This window comes from Neomonachus schauinslandi, chromosome 2 (assembly GCF_002201575.2).
Source record: "Neomonachus schauinslandi chromosome 2, ASM220157v2, whole genome shotgun sequence".
Classification (NCBI taxonomy): Eukaryota; Metazoa; Chordata; class Mammalia; order Carnivora; family Phocidae; genus Neomonachus; species Neomonachus schauinslandi.
In genome coordinates this window covers 113,378,644-113,399,688 of record NC_058404.1, presented here as the reverse complement: position 1 = coordinate 113,399,688, position 21,045 = coordinate 113,378,644, and the positions used below count along the sequence as shown (strand labels likewise).

General features: G+C 39.5%; 1 protein-coding gene across 3 annotated transcripts in view; it reads left to right on the top strand.

Moving 5' to 3' along the window:
• EGF (epidermal growth factor) overlaps nt 1-21,045 on the top strand; it is a 100,899-nt gene that overhangs the window by 1,095 nt on the left and 78,759 nt on the right. The gene's annotated exons all lie outside the window — the stretch shown is intronic.

Sequence of the window (21,045 nt, the reverse complement as noted above, 5' to 3'; positions counted from 1 at the left end):
AAGGGGTATGGCTCCCAAAAAGAGGTAGAGGGAGGGAAACACAGTAAAGTTTCCAGAAGAGAAACCTCTGGAAGACAGGACAAAATCATGGGAATAGAGAGAACAATTCTGAGTCAAACTGCTGACTTTGGGCTCCTGCCCTGGCTCTCCCATGAAGGAAGTTCCGAATAAGGAAGTCAGGTGCTCTTGCTCAGAATCTCAGGACTCTGTCTCCAGGCAGTTCTCACTGTAACAAATGAGCAGAACCCTAGGGTACTGGAAGGAAGGACGGAATTCTAGTGACCTCTATGTCTCTGGCACCTAGAACATTTCTGCTTTTATAATATGTACTCTATAAATTCTTCCTAAATGAATGAGAAGTCTCTCCCTGGCCCGCTAATCACATTGTCCTAGAGAATAGCTACGAGAAGGGGGTGACAAAAGACGAAATGACCCCACGAGCCTGTTACTCAGCTGTTGGAGCAGAAGTAAAAGCTTTTGGACAGTTATGTTAAGTGGACTGGAGCCTCTCTGGGGTGGGAGAATTTTCTGAGAGTAGTTGGCAAATGACCAGACAGGCTCTGCCATCTGCATGGGATGTGAGGGGAGATGGTAGGAGCCAGTCAAGAAGCAGAACCTGAGAGAGAAAAAAAAAATGACAGAAGTGAACTGCTACACATAGCTTTAGAGTCTCAGGGAACAAACGGATTCCTGCTTGCAGAGGAGCCTCCGCCTTGTGCTTCTCGCTGCCCCTGCTGGTGGCTCAGAGGCGCCTTTACTGAGACTGGTTGCACCAAATAAACCTGAAGCCCAGGCTAGAGACGGTAAGTGAAGCGGGACTGTGTCACAGAGTGGAAGGTTTTAGAAGCAAACACGCCTCCTTTCAAATCCATTCTACCTATTTATTTATTTATTTATTTTAAAGATTTTATTTATTTATTTGAGAGAGAGAGAATGAGAGACAGAGAGCATGAGAGGGAGGAGGGTCAGAGGGAGAAGCAGACTCCCTGCCGAGCAGGGAGCCCAATGCGGGACTCGATCCTGTGACTCCAGGATCATGACCTGAGCTGAAGGCAGTTGCTTAACCAACTGAGCCACCCAGGCGCCCTCTACCTATTTAATACTTGAATAATACTGGAATATTGCTGGGAAATAAGACCCCATTTCAGCATTGTTGTGGGGATCACATGAGATAACACATAAAATGCACCTAGCATAGAGGCTTGCAGATGGTGCTCAATAAATATACCCTTGGCTCTTCCACGTCTTGGCTAAAACCCTTTGATCAGATCATACCAGGTAGTGCCTTATTTGAACAGTGACATGGCACAGACCCCACAGAGTGTAGAATGTCTGGATGCCACTTTGTGACTCTGCCTCTGCTCCCTCGTTCCTTGCAAGTCACGGGTTTAAACCCCCTACTTTACACTCCACGTCTCATGTTAGCTGATAACTGCCTGGGTCACACCCTCGGCCCCCTGCGTTTCAGAGGATAGTATTTCTGCTCTCTAAATAGGTAGAGTGCTAACATTGATTTTTCTCCCAATTAAATTCTCGCCTTTTTTTTTTTTTTTTAAGATTTTTATTTATTTAACAGAGAGAGAGAGAGCACAAGTAGGCAGAGCAGCAGACAGAGGGAGAGGGAGAAGCAGGCTCTCCGCCGAGCAGGGAGCCCGATGCGGGGCTCGATCCCAGGACCCCAGGATCATGACCTGAGCCGAAGGCAGCCGCTTAACCGACTGAGCCACCCAGGCGCCCCTCTACTCGCCTTTTTACTTGCCCTTAGCATTGAGCCAGACCATCTCTGGCCAGCAGGAAGAATGCTTTGTGGTTGGACAAGATTCAGGTTACTTTACGCCAGGTTGTCATTCACGTGACTGCTAGCCAGGTAAACCACTTGATAACACAGGACTGGGTTTTCTTCTCATTTCCCACTACCCCCACCACCCTTCCTTTTTTTTTTTTTTAATTGCGTGAGTATTTTATTAGCCTCTATTTGAGCTAGAGTAGGTGAGGGGAGCGCAATAAGGAATATTGCTTGGCAAGGGGCTTCTGAACTTTCAAGCCTATTTGCCCTGGAGGAGAAAAATGAGCAGAAAAAAGGAACTTTTCCTGTTTGCCCTGTGTACCTGTATTATTTGAGCTTTCTTAGTAAATAAAGGGTGAGGAAGAAGTACAAGCTAACCCTGAGACAGCTGACTGCAGGAGGGATCCTGGGGCACTAAGTTAGCCAACCGGGGAGATCACTCAGTAAACAGTGAAATCCCTGATTTCAGCACTGACTACGGCTTGGTCAGCCTCCCAGTCATGTGCAAAGTGGAGTAATTCCAGGATCAGAATCTTGTTTGTTTTTTCAGCCAAGGTTATGCAAAAGTTTGTTTTTTTTAAAATCTAACTGCAAAGAAATTATAGAAATGATCTTTTATGCTTACCATGGGAGTGAAACCACCCCCTCAAGTACACAGTGCTTTGTGGTCTTTGAGGGGTCGTCGAGCTTAGTGGTAAAAAGCTTAAGTTTTGGAGACAGACCTGGGTTCAAATCCCAGTTCTCCTGCTTGTGAATCCTGTCTCATTTTCCTTAGTGCAAAACAGAGATAATTACCCCCTCAGGATTGTTGTTGTCAGGATGATGTTAATGTATTTGTTTTCAATGCTGGCCACACATTACAATCACCAATGTCTAGGTTACCACCCTGGTCCATCTGGGTCAGAGTCTCTTCTGGGGGTGAAATCCAGGCATCATTTTCTTTGTTATTCTCCTTTGGCAATTCTAACAGGCATAATGGGCAGCCTCGGTTCAGGACCACTAAATTAATACATAAGAAGTGCATAAAACAGAGCCTGGCATATAATTAGCTCTCAATAAGTCTTAACTGCTATTAATATTTTTATTGTTGTTAACATTATTTTTATTGGTGGTAATAGTAGTAGTATTTTCTAAATGTGGTTTGGTTTCTTCTACAATAATTGAATATTTTTTTTTTTACACACAGAAAAATGCCACATTGAAAAACTTGAGGATAGTTTTACCACATTAAAAAATGTAGTCAAAATAATTTCAGCATCTATAACTTGTATTTTTGTAATCAGAAGAAATGTTTATTAAAAATACAAAAACATATTAAACTGACTTGAGTCAGTGTTCATGCAGACCTGCAATTCCAATGTTAGCCTTTCTGTGATATCAACTGATAAAAAATTGCACTAAGCACAAATTAAAACTGCTTGCTAGATTTCTTATCAGTAATAATTTTATTTTAATAACAATAACAAAAACAAGCCACTTGAAAATGATTATTTAAATTTCTTGTGTATTTTTTCCTTATATTTGGAACCAGTTTCTCTAAGATTTTTAAAGTGGTTGAGGTCATATAAAAAAATAATAAAATAATTCTTTAAATGAATTTACATTTTTGAACAAGTTGGGGTTGTCCAAATATTTGACATTCAATTTAGAAGTTGGAAGGTGGGAATTCTTTGCTTTTGTTCAGAAGAGAACAGCTAGTTGTTTCCCATTAAAAGTAAATGGACTAGTAATTTGGCTCACATAAATTCAGAATCTTGCTTTACCATCTACAACTTTGCCTTCATGAAAATCCATTTGAGATAATTTCTTGTTTAGTATGAATGGTTGTTTTCTTTTTTCTTTTTTAAAGATTTTATTTATTTATTTGACGGGGGGGGGGTGCGGGGGAGAGAGAGCACAAGCAGGGGGAGTGGCAGGCAGAGGGAGAGGGAGAAGCAGACTCCCCGCAGAGCAGGGAGCCCGATGCAGGGCTCCATCCCAGGACCCTGGGATCATGACCTGAGCCGAAGGCAGACACTTAACCGACTGAGCCACCAGGCGCCCCTCTCTTTTTTTTTTTTTAACATCAGTAGTCTCCAAACTCCATCCCGTTGAGCAAACAAAATGTGGGCACATGCTTTCAGGATGTGTTTCTTTGTCAGTTCCTTACATGTTATCAATACTACAATGATGAACATTACATAATATTTGAACATACATGCATAATATGAACACATAATATTTCCCATATTTCCTTTCCACACAATAGTGAATCTTCATACAGACTCTAAGTAGTACACATCCTACTTGGGAGAGACTGTTCTAGAGAAGTCATAAAATGATGGAACAAATGCTTTAGCTTCCACCTAAGTATGAAGAGATAAAAGGATTGCTAATTTTTTTTTTTTCAAGTAAAGGGGACTGATTCATAGTGAATGACTGTTCTCAGAGTGTATAAGAGAAGAAATAAAAATGTCCTGTGCTTCCATCCTGGGTTAGGGGGGAACCCAGTGTCCCCCTCCTTTATCTTGGAGGGTTCCTGGGCATGGGGACAGTGATGATTAATAATCAATAATTCAGTCCTTGCACTGAATTATTGATCTACTCTGTGCCTCCCTTTCCTCACGTGCTGTCCCTTTCCCACAGTCCATCACCTCACACTGGACACCACCCTGTTACATTTCTCATTTATGAACCATGAGGGTACAGATTCTAACTGAAGTCTTTGGGCAAAAACTTCTAGCCACATCCTGATCCAGCACATCAGACACTTAAAATATTTTTCTTTCTTGTTCTTAAAAAGTAAGCGATTGTTCTCTGGCAAAGTCTTACCAGCCATCTCTCTTTCTTGGCATTAGCCTTCCACTGCAGTCGCTGGCCCCCCTTTCTCCCTGGGTTGTGTTATCTGTACCTAGCCCTCTTCCCTTAATCTATTAAGGAAATCAATTAAGGCCTTCTTAATCTATTTCAAATGACCTATGCAGAACATTTTATTTATTTTATTTATATTTCCAGTATAGTTAACATACAGTGTTATATCAGTTTTAGGTCTACAATATAGTGATTCAACAATTCTATGCATTACTTAGTGCTCATCATGGTTAAGTGTACTCTTAATCCCCATCACCTATTTCACCCATCCCCCCACCACCTCCCCTCTGGCAACCACCAGTTTGTTCTCTATAGTTAAAAGTCTGCTTTTTTGTCTCTATTTTTCTTTGTTCATTTGTTTTGAATTCATATAATATTTGTCTTTCTCTGACTGACTTATTTCACTTAGGACTATACCGTTTAGATCCATCCCTGTTGTTGCAAATGGTAAGATTTCATCCTTTTATATGGCTGAGTAATATTCCATAGAATGTATATATATGTATGTGTGTGTGTGTGTGTATACACACACACCCCTTCTTTATCCATTCATCTGTCAATGAACACTTGGGTTGCTTCCTAATTTGGCTATTATAAATAATGCTGCAGTAAACATAGTGGTTCATGTATCCCTTTGAATTAGTGTTTTTGTATTCTTTGGGTAAATATCCAGTAGTGGAAATACTGGATCATAGGGGAGTTCTCTTTTTAACCCTTTGAGGAACCTCCATACTGTTTTCCACAGTGGCTGCACCAGTTTGCATTCCCACCAGTGGTGCATGAGGGTTCCTTTTTTTCCACATCCTTGCCAACACTTGTTGTTTCTTGTGTTTCTAGTTTTAGCCATTTGGACAGGTGTAAGGTGATATCTCCTTGTGGTTTTGATTTGCATTTCTCTGATGATGAGTGATGTTGCACATCTTTTCATGTGTCTCTTGGCCATCTGGATGTCTTCTTTGGAGAAATGTCTGTTCATGTCTTCTGCCCATTTTTATTTGGATTATTTGTGGGTTTTTTTTTTAGTGTTGAGTTATGTAATTTCTTTATATATTTTGGATACTAACCCCTTATTGGATATGTCATTTGCAAATATCTTTACCCATTCAGTAGGCTGTCTTTTTGTTTTGTTGATTGTTTCTTTGCTATGCAGAAGCTTTTTCTTTTGATGTAGTCCCAATAATTTATTTTTGCTTTTGTTTCCCTTGCCCCAGGAGACATATGCAAAAAAAATGTTTCTATGGCCGATGTCAGAGAAATTATTGCCTGTGCTCTTTTCTAGGGTTTTTATGGTTTCGGGTCTCACATTTAGGTCTTTGATCCATTTTGAGTTTATTTTTGTTGATGGTGTAAGGAAGTGGCCCAATTTCATTATTTTGCATGTAGCTGTCCAGTTTTCCCAGCATCATTTGTTGAAGAGACTGTTTTTTTTTTCCCATTGCATGTTCTTGTCTCTTTTGTTGAAGACTGTTGACCATATAATTATGAGTTTATTTCTGGGCTCTCTATTCTGTTCTGTTGATCCATATGTCTGCTTTTGTGCCAGTACCACACTGTTTTCATTACTAGAGTTTTGTAGTATATCTTGAAATCTGGGATTGTGATACCTCCAGTTTTGTTGTTCTTTTTCAAGATTGCTTTGGCTATTTGGGGTCTTTTGTGGTTCCATACAAATGTTAGGATTATTCTAGTTCTGTGAAAAATGCTGTTCATATTTTGATAGGGATTTCATTAAATCTGTAGATTGCTTTGGGTTTTAACAATATTTGTTCTTCCTATCCATGAGCATGGACCATCTTTCCATTTGTGTCATCTTCAATTTCTTTCATCAATGTTCTATAGTTTTCACAGGACAAGTCTTTTACCTCCTTCATTAAGTTTATTCCTAGGTGTTTTATTCTTTCTGGTATGATTGTAAATGGGATTGTTTTCTTAATTTCCCTTTCTGCTGCTTCATTATTAGTGTATAGAAATGCAATGGATTTCTGTATATTGATTTTATATCTTGTGACCATTGAATTCACTTATCAGTTCTAGGACATTTTTGGATGGAGTCTTTAAGGTTTTCTGTATAGAGTATCATGTCATCAGCAAATAGTGAAAGTATTACTTCTTCCTTACCAATCTGGATGACTTTTATTTATTTTTTTGCCTGATTGCTGTGATTAGGATTTTTAGTACTCTGTTGAATAAAAATGGTAGGAGTGGACATCCTTGTCTTGTTCCTGATCTTAGGAGAAAAGCCCTCAGTTTTTCACCATTGAGTATGATGTTAGCTGTGGGTTTTTCATATATGGCCATTATTATGTTGAGCTATATTTCCTTTAAACCTACTTTGTTGAGGGTTTTTATCATGAATGGATGTTGTACTTTGTCAAATGCTTTTCCTGCATCTATTGAAATGATCATATGGTTTTTATCCTTTCTCTTGTTGATATGATATATCACATTGACTGATTTGCAAAGATCAAACCACCCTTGCAGCCCAGGAATAAATCTCACTTGAATATGGTGAATGATTTTTTTTAATGTATTGTTAGATTCAGTTTGTTAATATTTTGTTGAGTATTTTTTCATCTATGTTCATCAGAGATATTAGCCTGTAGTTCTCTCTCTCTCTCTCTCTCTTTTTTTTTTGTCATGTCTTTATCTGTTTTTGGTTATAGGTTAGGGTAATGCTGGCCTCATAGATTGAATTTGGAAGCTCTCCTTCCTCTTCTATTTTTTGGAATATTTCGAGAAGAATAGGTATTAACTCTTTAAATGTTTGGTTGAATTCACCTGTGAAGCCATCTGGTTCTGGACTTTTGTTTGTTGGGAGTTTTTTGATTACCGCTTCAATTTCATTGCTGGTTATCAGTCCGTTCATATTTTCCATTTCTTCCTGATTTAGTTTTGGGGGTTATATGTTTCTAGTAATTTATTGATTTCTTCTAGGTTGTCCAATATTTTGGCATATAGTTTTTCTTAATATTCTCTTATAACTTCTGTCTTTTTGTGGTGTTGGTTGTTATTTCTCCTCTTTCATTTCTGATTTTGTTTGAATCATCTCCCTCTCTTTCTTTTTTTTAATGAGTCTGGCTAGAGGCTTATCAATTTTGTTGATCTTTTCAAAGAACTATCTCCTGGTTTCATTGATCAGTTCTATTGTTTTTTTTAGGTCTTTTTTGTTTATTTTTGTTCTAATCTTTATTATTTCCTTCTTCCTGGTTTTGGGTTTTGTTTGTTCTTTTTCTAGCTCCTTTAGGTGTAAGATTAGGTTGTTTGTTTGAAATTTTTCTTGCTTCCTGAGGTAGGTCTATATTGCTATAATCTTCCCTCTTGGACCAGCTTTAGCTGCATTCCAAAGATTTTTTTTTTTTTAAGATTTTATTTATTTATTTGACAGAGAGAGACACAGCGAGAGAGGGAACACAAGCAGGGGGAGTAGGAGAGGGAGAAGCAGCCTCCCCGCGGAGCAGGGAGCCCAATGCAGGGCTCGATCCCAGGATCCTGGGATCACGACCCGAGCTGAAGACAGACGCTTAACGACTGAGCCACCCAGGTGCCCCCCAAAGAATTTTTTAAAAGATTTATTTATTTATTTTGAAAGAGAGGGAGGGAGTGTACATGAGCATGCATGAGCCGGGGGAGGGGCAGAAGGAGAGTGAGAGGGAGAGAATCTTAAGCAGACTCCCTGCTGAGTACAGAGCTGGATGTGGGGCTCGATCTCACAGCCCTGAGATCATGACCTGAACCTAAATTGAGTGAGACACTTAACCAACTGAGCCATCCAGGTGCTCCTTCATCCCAAAGATTTTGGACCATTGTGTGTTTATTTTTATTTGTTCCATGTGTTTTTTGATTGCTTTGTTTTGAAATAGGCAGGCTGGGTCCAAGAACCCAGAGAGGGTCCCACAGGATCAGCCAAGAGGGTCCTTGGGTATATGCAAGACAGAAATCAAACATGAGCTAGGAGGGAATGAGAGCAGAGTTTATTGAAGATATAGAGAGAATGCAGGTACAGACAGAGGCTGGGAGATTCCGAAAGGAAAAGAAGAGAGAGTCTCATCGTTGCTTGGGGTCTGGGGTTTTTACTGAGGATTGTGGTCTGGTGTACGTGTCCTCCCAGGCATCCAGGAGCTAGTCAGATCAAGGACAAGAGCTCAGGTGTCTTCCATAAGTCACTTGGAGCCTGGGGGTCTCGGCGTCTAGATGTCTAACCCCGGTGGTCTGGAATATGCACAGGATGGCCTCACCCAGTCATTCTTGCCCAGTCTTCCCTTAGATGTTATCTATTGTGCTGGAAGACTCTAAAGAAATCATTAACTCCTTGTCTCTTACAAGGAAGACATACATTATTTGTACCATGAGGCATGTGTAAAGCGGGGGTACAGGTCCTAGCAAGAATAGAAGCAGGAAAAGGAGCAAAAAGCAGATTTTTATGGAGCTCTTTAGTTTTCCTATCTCACTTTGATGCTGGAATGTATGGAAACTTCAGTTGTTTTAGCCGAGTACTAGGCAGAAACTTTTGCTCTCATCACCTCTTGACCTTCCTTCTAAGCCTGGAGTCTGAATTGGTGTGCATGTCTGTTTTTACTTTATGACCTTGATTTTCTGAGTCTCCCAAGCCTGGCTAACCATGCTAATGTCTCTGTGTCTGGGTTTCCCAAGTATTTCCCAGGATACTGAGTACGCTGGAATTTGTGTGAGTGTGAAGGCATTTGAGAGCCAGCAGACCCCTGTGACAATGACTCATGGTTTACATTGATTTATTTGCAAGCCCCCTCCCAGTGACAGGATAGAAAAAGGCCTCTCAGAGGAAAGCACTACCTTCTCCCCTCCATTCAGAACAGCCTATCAAGGGCTATAGATCAGCTTTGTGTGGGTACCTGGGTTTCATTCATGAGGTGGTTCTTTTTGTGGGTGGGTGGTTGCTAGGATACAGATAGTCCGAACAATATCATGGCAGCTGCCTTGTTCTTCAGCACATGGTATGGCAGTTGAGAAATATTTTATTTTATTCATTTCAATACTTTTCTGGTTAAAATTTCAAAAGCTTGAAGAAGGATCTTTCTTCTGTAGATTCCATCCTTGTATAAACAGATCAATGATAGAGGATCAATCAAATTTGATACTATATAGCTGCTGACACCAATCCTGTGTATTATGGGCCCTTCCCTTATGAGGTTTAAAAACAGGCACAGAGACAGAAGCTACCAGGAATCTTCTGGTGTTTTTCTCCCTCCCTCTGAAGTATACAGTTATTCTGTTTCCTGTAGAATTTTCTTTCTTTCTTTTTTTTAAAGATTTTATTTTATTCATTTAAGACACAGAGATACAGAGAGAGAGAGAGAGAGAGCACGACCAGGGAGAGAGGCAGAGGGAGAGGGAGAAGCAAGCTCCCCGCTGAACCAGGAGCCCAATGTGGGGCTCGATCCTAGGACCCTGGGAACATGACCTGAGCTGAAGGCAGACGCTTAACCATCTGAGCCACCCAGGTGCCCCTCCTGTAGAATTTTTGACAAAAAGGAATTTAACCTCTTCTTTGCCTGCAGGGAGACTGCAAAGGTTGCTGTCATTAACGTTAATTTGCCCAGTATGTGGAAATGTAAATCTTTTAGATTCAAGCGACATTGTTGAGAATTTTAAAAGCTCTAAGTGGATCCAAAAGTTTATTGTATTTTGGAAAACAAATTTGAAAAAATCAACTGAAAGTTTTATGTCTTGGTTATCCTAATGAATCATGACTAACAATTTCATCTAAGAAGAAAAAAAGGTCCATAAGAAAAATTTTCATCTAAAATTTCATCGTATTTAAAAAGCACCCAACAATGCTCAAGAAAGGATGATAGGTGACTTTCTTTTCTTTCTTTTTTTTTTATTATGTTATATGATTTTATTTATTTCAGAGAGAAAGAGTGAGAGAGAGCATAAGCAGGGGGAGGGGCAGAGGGTGAAGGAGAAGCAGGCCCCCGCTGAGCAGGGAGCCCGATGTGGGGCTCGGTACCAGGACCTTGGGATCATGACCTGAGCTGAAGGCAGATGCTTAACCGACTGAGCCACCCAGGTGGCTACTGTCTTTCAATATTGATATATTATCTTCTGGAAAAGAAAGCCAAAAAGAAGAACACTGTTCATGGATATCCCTCTTTAACATAAACACATCAATGCACATGAAATGACCAGGTTTTATTACATCCAACAGAGAGGATGAAATGTCATTTTGAAACAAAGGACCCATTTTAAGCAGAGTGAATTGTGGTTGGTACATTACCCAAGTGGGTTGATCTTGTCACCGGAAAAAGTGGGGCAGTTGCAGACAGGTGGTTCTGGTGTCACCTTGCTTGTTGTCTTATTTTGCATGAAAGTACATGTAATTAGTTGATGAATTTTCTAGACTTCCTCCAGAGGGTCGAGCATATGTCACAGCAGGCATGGGCATTGTTTGTTTTAGGTTATTGTTTTATTTCCTTTTGTAGAGCTCATAGTGACAAATTATTAATTTGATATTTGAAGTTTAGAGAAGCAGAAAGAAAACATTTTACAGAAAATAGGTGTTAAGGTGAATAGCATTTATTTATGAATTTACCACAAGCTCAGGCTTCTTTACAAAATGCCCCAAACAAGGAAACTATTGAATTCTATAAGACCAGCAGGATAGGAATTGAATTGTTAATATTAGATTAGAAAGACCTGGAAGATCATTTAGCCCAACCGTCTCCTGTTACTGATGAGAAGTTGAGATCCAGAGAGGTGAAGTAACTCATTGGGATCCTGTAATACTTTGAACTCAGGACTCTGGACTCATAAAATCTACCATGTACATGCCACCTCCTGTGACTGATGTTTGAAAGCCCACCAATGTAATGATTAGTTCTTCCTACCAAAAAGTATTAATAATATTAAGTTGGTTTAGGTTAAGTCTCTTAAAATATCTAGTGGTTTATCTTTAAATCACCTTGAAAGAAGGACTAAGATTTCCTTTTATATAAATTATACCAGCAAATTAATTCAAATCAATTAAACAAATATTTATTCAATATTAGTTATGTGTTTGGATGGACAGTGGTGACATCACTGATCCAAATGCCCAGGATCTCCTGGGGGGACAGTGGGGTTCCCAGCTCAGAGAGCCAGGTGTGGAGCGGGCTGCAGTTTACCTGATGACTTATAGACCATATTAGTTGGATTTACCAAAACTAATTTTGACAAAATCCAACAAGTGGCTTAAAAACCTTCCTGCAAAGGAACTAAAGATTGCAGACAATGCTACTAATTCAAACTCAAGAGAATAATGATGGAAGGACAGAAGGACTCTTCTCTCTTTCCTAGAATAAGCTCTTTCTTGGTTTCATAAGAGACAAAAACAATGTAAGTCTCTTTAGACTTGACAAAAAATAAGAAATAAAAGAGAAAAATTAAGAAGAAGACAGCCTGAAAAGTGGATTTATGTTTATTAATGTTAGCGATGAACCACACAACAAGTGTAAAATTTGCCTTGAAATGTTAGCTAATGGTAATATGAAGCCTTCAGGACAAGCATGATATTTTAAAATGAGTATCCAGCAATGTGAAACGACTTTTTCTGATTTTTACAGTTGTGTTCAAAGTTTGGGTATATAAGACTATAGTTACTAAGCTTAATGATAAAAAGTTAGAAGTCTCTCAAGATTTCTGACATTACAGCAAAAATAGACAAGCCTCTTACTATTAGTGAAATATGTATTTCCCCTGCTTCCTGCTGTGGTAGAACACAGCTAAAATAATACATGGAAAACCGCATAACAACAGATTAAAATGTGTTCTTTTGTCAGCACTGTTGAAAACTTCACAGAAAGCATTACTGAAATTTTGAAGAAAAAGTATTATAAAAATTACACAGTTGAGTAGAAGTAAAGGTATTTCTAATATATCTTGGCTTATGGTATTTTCCAGAAAGTAATAGTCAACGCTTAAATGACTACTCCATCTCCATTTAAAGATGACGAAACTGTGGGGTGCCTGGGTGGCTCAGTTGGTTAAGCGACTGCCTTCAGCTCAGGTCATGATCCTGGAGTCCCAGGATTGAGTCCCACATCGGGCTCCCTGCTCAGCATGGAGTCTGCTTCTCCCTCTGACCCTCCTCCCTCTCATGCTCTCTGTCTCTCATTCTCTCTCTCGCAAATAAATAAAATCTTAAAAAAAAAAAAAGATGATGAAACTGATACACAGAGAGGTTAGGTAATGAGCTAAAGGTCACACAGCTAATAAGTAATAAGTAGTGGAGCCAGGAAATACTCAACAGTGATCTTAGCCACTCTTTGTGCATTTGTCTTTGTTTCAACAATGAAATGCACAAAGAACTAACATTTCTCTGTTTCAACAATGAAATGCACAAAGAACAAATACTTTTTCATTAACCAATAAAGGAAAAATGCATCAGAGAAGAAATTTTCTCCATAGTCAATGACTTCTTTATATATTGACAAATGTATTATGAAAAACAAGTAGCATAAGTGTACCAGTGACAATGGAACCACTGCATTTACTGGCACATCCCCAAAAAAGATTCTTAGGTAAGATCATGGTGGGCCCTATAGGACAGTCCTCGGCAGTCTCCCAGGGCGGCAGTATTGTCAAGAAATTGAAACTGGAATTGCACAAAGTGCTATGCGACACCACTGATTGTCTTTACTCCTCTAAAACAAGACTAAACTGGGTTCTTTGTGATACTTTGTATTGGATGGGGAGTAACTATGAAACTATTCTTCCCACAGGCTTGCCATAGAGCATCCTGAAGCAAAGCACTTAAGAGGCAGTGTTACATAGTTTTCTTCTTGAAAAAAGGATAAGTTTCAATGTTGTTTTTTTTACCTTTTCTGTGATTACAAATATATGTTACTAGTATGCTACTCAAAAAAATAAAACCATAGAAATTTATCCCTTCAAATTGAAGGTGACGTTCTAACAATGAGGAAGTGACTGCTGATTATAAGAAACTTGTGTATGAAAGAGCAGTTTGAAAACAGGTGTTTGGAAAAATCTCCATTGTTATGTGATTAGGTACCTAATGTCAATATGCCACCTATTAAAAATTCTTATGTCTGCACTCAAAAAAAAAAAAAAACAAACCTTGTAAACACATTTCTTGGAACTTTAAAAAACTTCTAAATATTTTTGTTCCTTTTAATTGCTAAAAATATAAAATATGACACTTTCTGGTTAGTTTGCACTTACTGGTTGAAATCTAGGAAGATAGAGATTTGCTAGTCTAATTCAATAAAATTTGTGAGTGATTGATATATTTTGTGACTTTTGTGCATACAGCCAGTGAAGCATTTCTTTCATTTGACATAGATATAATTGTGAATGAAATATGGGTGGTTTTTTTTTTGTCTAGGACAGCTATCAACGTATCAAAACATTGAACTTTAAGCCAATTTTTAAAATTCTTATGTTACATTCAATCTTTTTAGTAAATGCAAACTAACCAGAAGGTATTGCATAGTCTCAATTTTTCACATGCAGAGGGACTTTTGGGGCCGTGGGATATCCCCAGCTGGAAATGCTGAGCAGAGAGTAGGAAATATAGTAGAAAAATAGTGATTTCTGAGTCTTATCACGTGTGTATTTGTGTGTATGTGTGAACATCTGGAAAAACTTTTCTAATGCTTTAATGCTGGTGAGTGTATTTTAGTCTGGTAGCAGCAGTCTTTAAATAAAATTGAGCATAATTTACAGTGATAAGATGAGAGATACTTAAACATGCTTATTTGAGATGAGGGATTACCTACAGCACAGGAACCTTATAACAGGATTCACTGTCCTACAAAACTGCATTTTTATGAGTTTTTAAAAAGTTACACTGAGCTGTGGTATTAACCAGGAGATGGATACATAAATTAATGGAATGGACTAGAAAGTCCAGAAATGGACTTGAGCTAATATGGTCATTTGATCTTTGACAAAGGTGCAAAAGCAATTCAATGGAGAAAGGATAGTCTTTTCAACAAATGATGGTGGATCAGTTAGGTATCTATGAGCAAAATAATGAACCTCAACCTAAACCACATACCTTATGCAAAGATTAACTCAAAATGGATCATAGTTCTAAATTTAAGATGTAAAACTATAAAAATTTTAGAAAAAAGCAAAGGAGAAATTTTTGTCTTGGGGTTAACAGTTCTTAGAAATGACACCAAAAGCGTGATCAACAAAAGAGAAAAAAAGTTGATAAATTATACCTCACCAAAACAAAAACTTTTGCTCTGCCAAAGGCAATGTCAAGAGGATGAAAAGACATGCTATCTGCTGAAAGAAAACATTTGCAAATCACGTATCTGACAAAGCACTTGTATCCAAAGTATATTTTTAAAAAACCTTTCACATGTGACAATAAGAAAATAAATAACATAGTTAAAAATGGGCAAAGGATTTTTTAAAATTTTATTTTGTTATGTTAGTCACCATACATGACATCATTTGTTTTTAATGTAATGTTCCATGATTCATTGCATATAACACCCAGTGCTCCATGCAGTACGTGCCCTCCTTAATACCCCTCACCAGGCTAAACCATCCCCCTCCCCCCTCCCCTCTAAAACCCTCAGTTTGTTTCTCAGAGTCCATAGTCTCTCATGGTTTGTCTCCCCGTCCGATTTCCCGCCTTCATTTTTCCCTTCCTACTATCTTCTTCTTCTTCTTTTTCTTCTTCTTCTTTTTTTTGACATATAATGTATTATTTGTTTCAGAGGTACAGGTCTGTGATTCATCAGTCTTACACAGTTCACAGCGCTCACCATAGCACATACCCTCCCAATGTCCATCACCCAGCCACCCCATCCCTCCCACCCCCCACCACTCCAGCAACCCCCAGTTTGTTTCCTGAGATTAAGAGTCTCTTATGCTTCGTCTCCCTCTCTGATTTCATCTTGTTTCATTTTTTCCTCCCTTTCCCTATGGTCCTCTGTCTTGTTTCTCAAATTCCTCCTATCAGTGAGATCATATGATACTTGTCTTTCTCTGATTGACTTATTTAGCTTAGCATAATACCCTCTAGTTCCATCCACGTCGTCGCAAATGGCAAGATTTTTTTTGATGGCTGCATAATATTCCATTGTATATATATACTACATCTTCTTTATCCATCTGTTGATGGACATCTTGGCTCTTTCCATAGTTTGGTTATTGTCGATATTGCTGCTATAAACATCAGGGTGCATGTACCCCTTCGGATCACTGCATTTGTATCTTATGGGTAAATACCCAGTAGTGCAATTGCTGGGTCATAGGGTAGCTCTATTTTCAACTTTTTGAGGAACCTCCATACTGTTTTCCAGAGTGGCTGCACCAGCTTGCATTCAAAAATGGGCAAAGGATTTAAGCAGATATTTCACCAAAGAGAATATAAGTATGCTAATTAAGTTCATGTAAAGATGCTCAACATTATTAATTGCTATAGACTGAATGTGGCCTATGTTTATGTTTTAATTTCTGGAACTTGTGAATGTTACCTTATATGGTGAAAGGGACTCTGCAAATGTGATTCTGAGATGGGGTGGATATCCTGGACTATTTAGGTGGGTCCTAAATATAATCATCAGGGTCCTTATAAGAGGGAGGCAAGAACATGAAAGGAGGAAGGAGGCAGTGGAAGTGGAGAGATATTTGAAGAGTCTGCACCATTGGCTTTAAACATGGTGAAGGAATACATTAGATATAGGGAATACATATATATGGGATGCAATATATTATAAAATTAGAGATGCAGTTATCCAGGTGATGTAATTGTAGGAATCCATTTAAAGGGACCCACTTTTTAAACTTTTTAAATTATTATTATATAAGTTTCAGGTGTATAGCTTTATAATTTGACATCTGTATACAATGAAAAGTGATCACCACCACAAGTCTAGTTACCATCCGTCGCACATGGTTGACCCCCTTCCCCTCTAGTAATCACTAGTCTGTTCTCTGTATTTATAAGTTTGTTTTATTTTATCCATTCCTCCCTCCCCCTCCTTCCCTCTCTCCCTCCCTCCCTCCTTCCTCTCTCTCTCTTTCTCCCTTCCTTCTTTCCTTCCTTCCTTCCTTTCAGATTCCACATAGGAGTAAGATCATATTGTGTTTGCCTTTCTCTGTCTGACTTTTTTGCTTAGCACAATACCCTCTAGGTCCATCTATGCTGTCACAAATGGCAAGACTTTACTTTTTGTGGCTGAGTAATATTCTGTTCTGTATATCTATGTACCATATCTTTATTCATTCATATATATATATTTTTTTAAAGATTTATTTATTTATTTGAGACAGCGAGAATGAGAGAGAGTACATGAGAGGGGGGAGGGTCAGAGGGAGAAGCAGACTCCCTGCCGAGCAGGGAGCCCGATGCGGGACTCGATCCCGGGACTCCAGGATCATGACCTGAGCCGAAGGCAGTTGCTTAACCAACTGAGCCACCCAGGCGCCCTATTCATTCATATATTGATGGATACTCCATTTGTTTTCTTGTATTGGCTAGTGTAAATAATGCTACAGTGAACATAGGGGTGCATATATCTTTTGAACTAGTGTTTTTATATTATTTAGATAAATATCCAGAAATGGAATAGCTGGTTCATATAGTAGTTCTAATCTAATTTTTTTGAGGAATCTGCATACTGGTTTTTGTAGTGACTGCACCAATTTACAATCCCAACAGTGTATGAAGTTCCCTTTTCTTCATATCCTCACCAACACTTGTTACACTTGTTATTCCTTGTCTTTTTGATAATAGCTATTCTGACAGGTGTGAGGTGTTATCTCATGGTTTCGATTTGCATTTCCCTAGTACGATTAGTGATGTTGAGCATATTTTCATGTGTCTGTTGGCCATCTCCTTTGGAGAAATGTCGACTCAGATTCTCTCCCCACTTTTAAATAGGGTTGGATTTTTGTTGTTGAGTTGTAGGAGTTTTCTATTATTTTGCATATTTACATCTTATCAGACACATGGTTTGCAAATATCTTCTCCCATTCAGTAGGTTGCCTTATCAGTTGATGATGTTTTCCTGTGCTGTGCAGAAGCTTTTATTTAGGGGTGCCTGGGTGGCTCAGTCATTAATTGCCTGCCTTCGGCTCAGGTCATGATCTCAGGGTCCTGGGATTGAGCTCTGCATCGGGATCCCTGATCCGCGGGGAGCCTGCTTCTACCTCTCCCACTCCCCCTGTTTGTGTTCCCTCTCTCGCTGTCTCTCTATCAAATAAATAAATAAAATCTTTATAAAAAAAGCTTTTATTTGATATAGTCCCATTTGTTTATTTTTGCTTTTGTTACTCTTGCCTTTGGAGTCAGATCCACAAAGACAGCACTTAGACCAATGTCAAGGAGCTTACCTCTTATGTTTTCTTCTGGGAATTTCATGGTTTCAGGTCTTCCATCCAAGTCTTTAATCTATTTTAAATTAATTTTTGTGTATGGTATAAATAATAGTATAGTTTCATTCTTTTGCATGTGGCTGTAGCAGTTTTCCCAACACCATTTATTAAAGGGACTGTCCTTTCTCCACTGTATGTTCTTGGCTCCTTTGTTAAAGGGACCCACTTTCTAATCAGTTCCTGGAACGTGAATGCAGAGAATCTGGCCTTAGGGTGAACATACCTAGAGTAGTGTTTCCTGAAGTGGGTTTTTTGACACAGTTGAACTATGAGACACTATCCAGTAAGAATTCCTGTTAAATTCAATTTGAGATAAACATTACAGCATGATGTTTAAAAGCTGGACTCTGTGATCAGAAAGACATGACTTTATTATTTACAGATAACATAAATCTGTTATTTATTGGCCATGTAACTATGGCAAGTTAACTGCTCTAAACTTCAGTTTCTTCTTCTGTACAATGAAAATGCTGAGAGCCCCTACCTCCTAGTGTTACACAATTAATTGAAATAATGCATTCAATGCACTAGTGATAACACCCAAGATGTTGGCTATTACTATGCTGGTGATATTTATCACCTACCTTCTTGGAGCATCAAAAATTGTCATGGCACATTAAAGACTGAGAAGTCCTATTGAAAAAAAAAACAAAACAATTTTGCAGAACCTTCTAGTCTCAGTTAGTATCCTGAGAACCTGGGAGTAGACCTCTTAAGCCTGACAATGAGAATCGGGCTAAGGATTAGGTAGGAGATATTTTCTGCTTTAGATGATACATGTCCACCACTGCTCTGGGACTAAATAGGCAAACTTCATTCACATATTCCAGAAAGCAAAATTGAACCCCAGAGCTTGTCTTATAGAATTAAGATTTAAATTCACCTCTCTGGCTCCCATTTCTGGATGTATTATTTCTGGGTCACTTGGTGTCTCTCTCACCTGCCTTGAATGCTGACACTAATGAACAAGCTGAGAATAAAGATATGATTGCTCCCAAATTAAATGTGTGCCCTTTCAAGTATGGTAATTAGAAGAAAAACAGATGGAGATGGACTTTTAGAGTGAAATAAAACTTTCTGCACTTCTTAAAACCCAAGTCAGCACTGAAGTCAGCCCCTTGAGAGGTAGACTTTTATTAGGGGTTTATGGAAGGAGCAGTGAAAGGAGGTGTCAGGCTTTCTTCCATCAGGTCTGTCAGTTTGTTTATTTTTATTTTATTGTTTTTTAAAGATTTTATTTATTAGAGGGAGAGAGCGCATAAGCAGGGGGAGTGGCAGAGGGAGTGGGAGAAGCAGGCTCCCCACTGAGCAGGGAGCCCGATGCGGGGCTCTATCCCAGGACCCTGGGATCACGACCTGAGCCGAAGGCAGTCGCTTAACCGACTGAGCCACCCAGGCGCCCCTCACAAGGATATTTTTTTTTTTTTTTAAAGATTTTATTTATTTATTTGAGAGCGAGTGAGCACGAGCGGGGGGAGGGGCAGAGGGGGAGGGAGAAGCAGGCTCCCTGCTGAGCAGGGAGCCCGATGTGGGACTTGATCCCGGGACCCTGGGATCATGACCTGAGCCGAAGGCAGTCGCTTAACGACTGAGCCACCCAGGTGCCCCAGTTCTGTCAGTTTAAATATATATTCTTTTTCCATGGTGTTGTTGAATCCTGAAGGTCCAGAGCTCCCTTTTCACTGTCTGTCCTGTGAACCTTCAGTCTGTCTCCAGATTTAGAGCAGGAAACCAGTGGTGGGGAGAGCAGGGTGCCATGCTGGCCCGAGAGAAGACGAGGATTTTCTGTTAATCTGGTTGCAGGACCATTTCTGTGTTCTGTAGTTCCTGTGAGTCTTTGCCCCCAGGTAGCTGAAGACCTTTGCTTTCTCTTCTCTCTGACCTCTGTGAGGCCACTCCCACCAGTTCAGAGCCGATGTAGAGGTGCCTCTTGTGAAATACTCTGTTTCTGCTGCCCGCTTCAATCAAAACCTGCTTGTCCTAACTGACCTCTGAACCAGTTCTTGGAGTCACTAATAAAAGTCTTCAGCGGGCTCCAAACATCCTGGCCTCCTTTCTTATTTCTGCAGATCCCCTACTAATCCCCCAGGTTGGGAAGTCAGAGGTTCCGATTGATTTCTGTGACCTGTTTGCTGGCTTTGGGTTTGTATTCCTTAGAAATGATGTTTGATTTTCTATGCACTTCCCTCTTGCTGAATGGCACCCAAAATGAACGGCATAGGAAAGTTTAGCTGTTCAAATATGCACACCCTGCTGACATTCAAATCCACGGATTGTACCACACACTGATATGTACAGAGTCTCTGACAAGCCTGAAAACCCTAACTGATTACCATTTCCAGTGGTAGTACAGAATGACTATTCCATCAAGCCTAATTCTCAAAGTCTTTCATTTTTAAAAAAATCATATTCCATTTCAGGTCTACAAATAATTACCCAGGCCCTGATTTATACAAAATGATGCCCGCAGTGTAGAAAAAGGAATGAACAGTGTTTTGAGGGAAGTGGAATTAAAATCAGTTACATGGGGACGTCTGGGGGGCTCAGTCGGTTGGGTGTCTGCCTTCGGCTCAGGTGATGATACCAGCGTCCTGGGATCGACCCCCCACATCGGGCTCTCTGCTCAGCAGGGAGCCTGCTTCTCCCTCTGCCTCTGCCCCTCCACCCCCCACCACCCCTCCACTTGCGCTCTCTCTCGCTCACTCTCCCTCTCAAATAAATAAATAAATAAATAAAATCTTTAAAAAGATTTTAAAAAATCAGTTACATGGGGACATCTGGGTGGCTCAGTTGGTTAAGCGACTGCCTTCGGCTCAGGTCATGATCGTAGAGTCCCAGGATCGAGTGCCGTATGGGGCTCTCTGCTCAGCAGGGATTCTGCTTCTCCCTCTGACCCTCCTCCCTCTCATGCTCTCTCTTTATCATTCTCTCTCTCTCTCAATAACTAAATAAAAATCTTTAAAAAAAAATCAGTTACATAAGTAAAATGAACATAGTAATGTCTTGACACATGACAACTCAGACCAAGGCAGGGA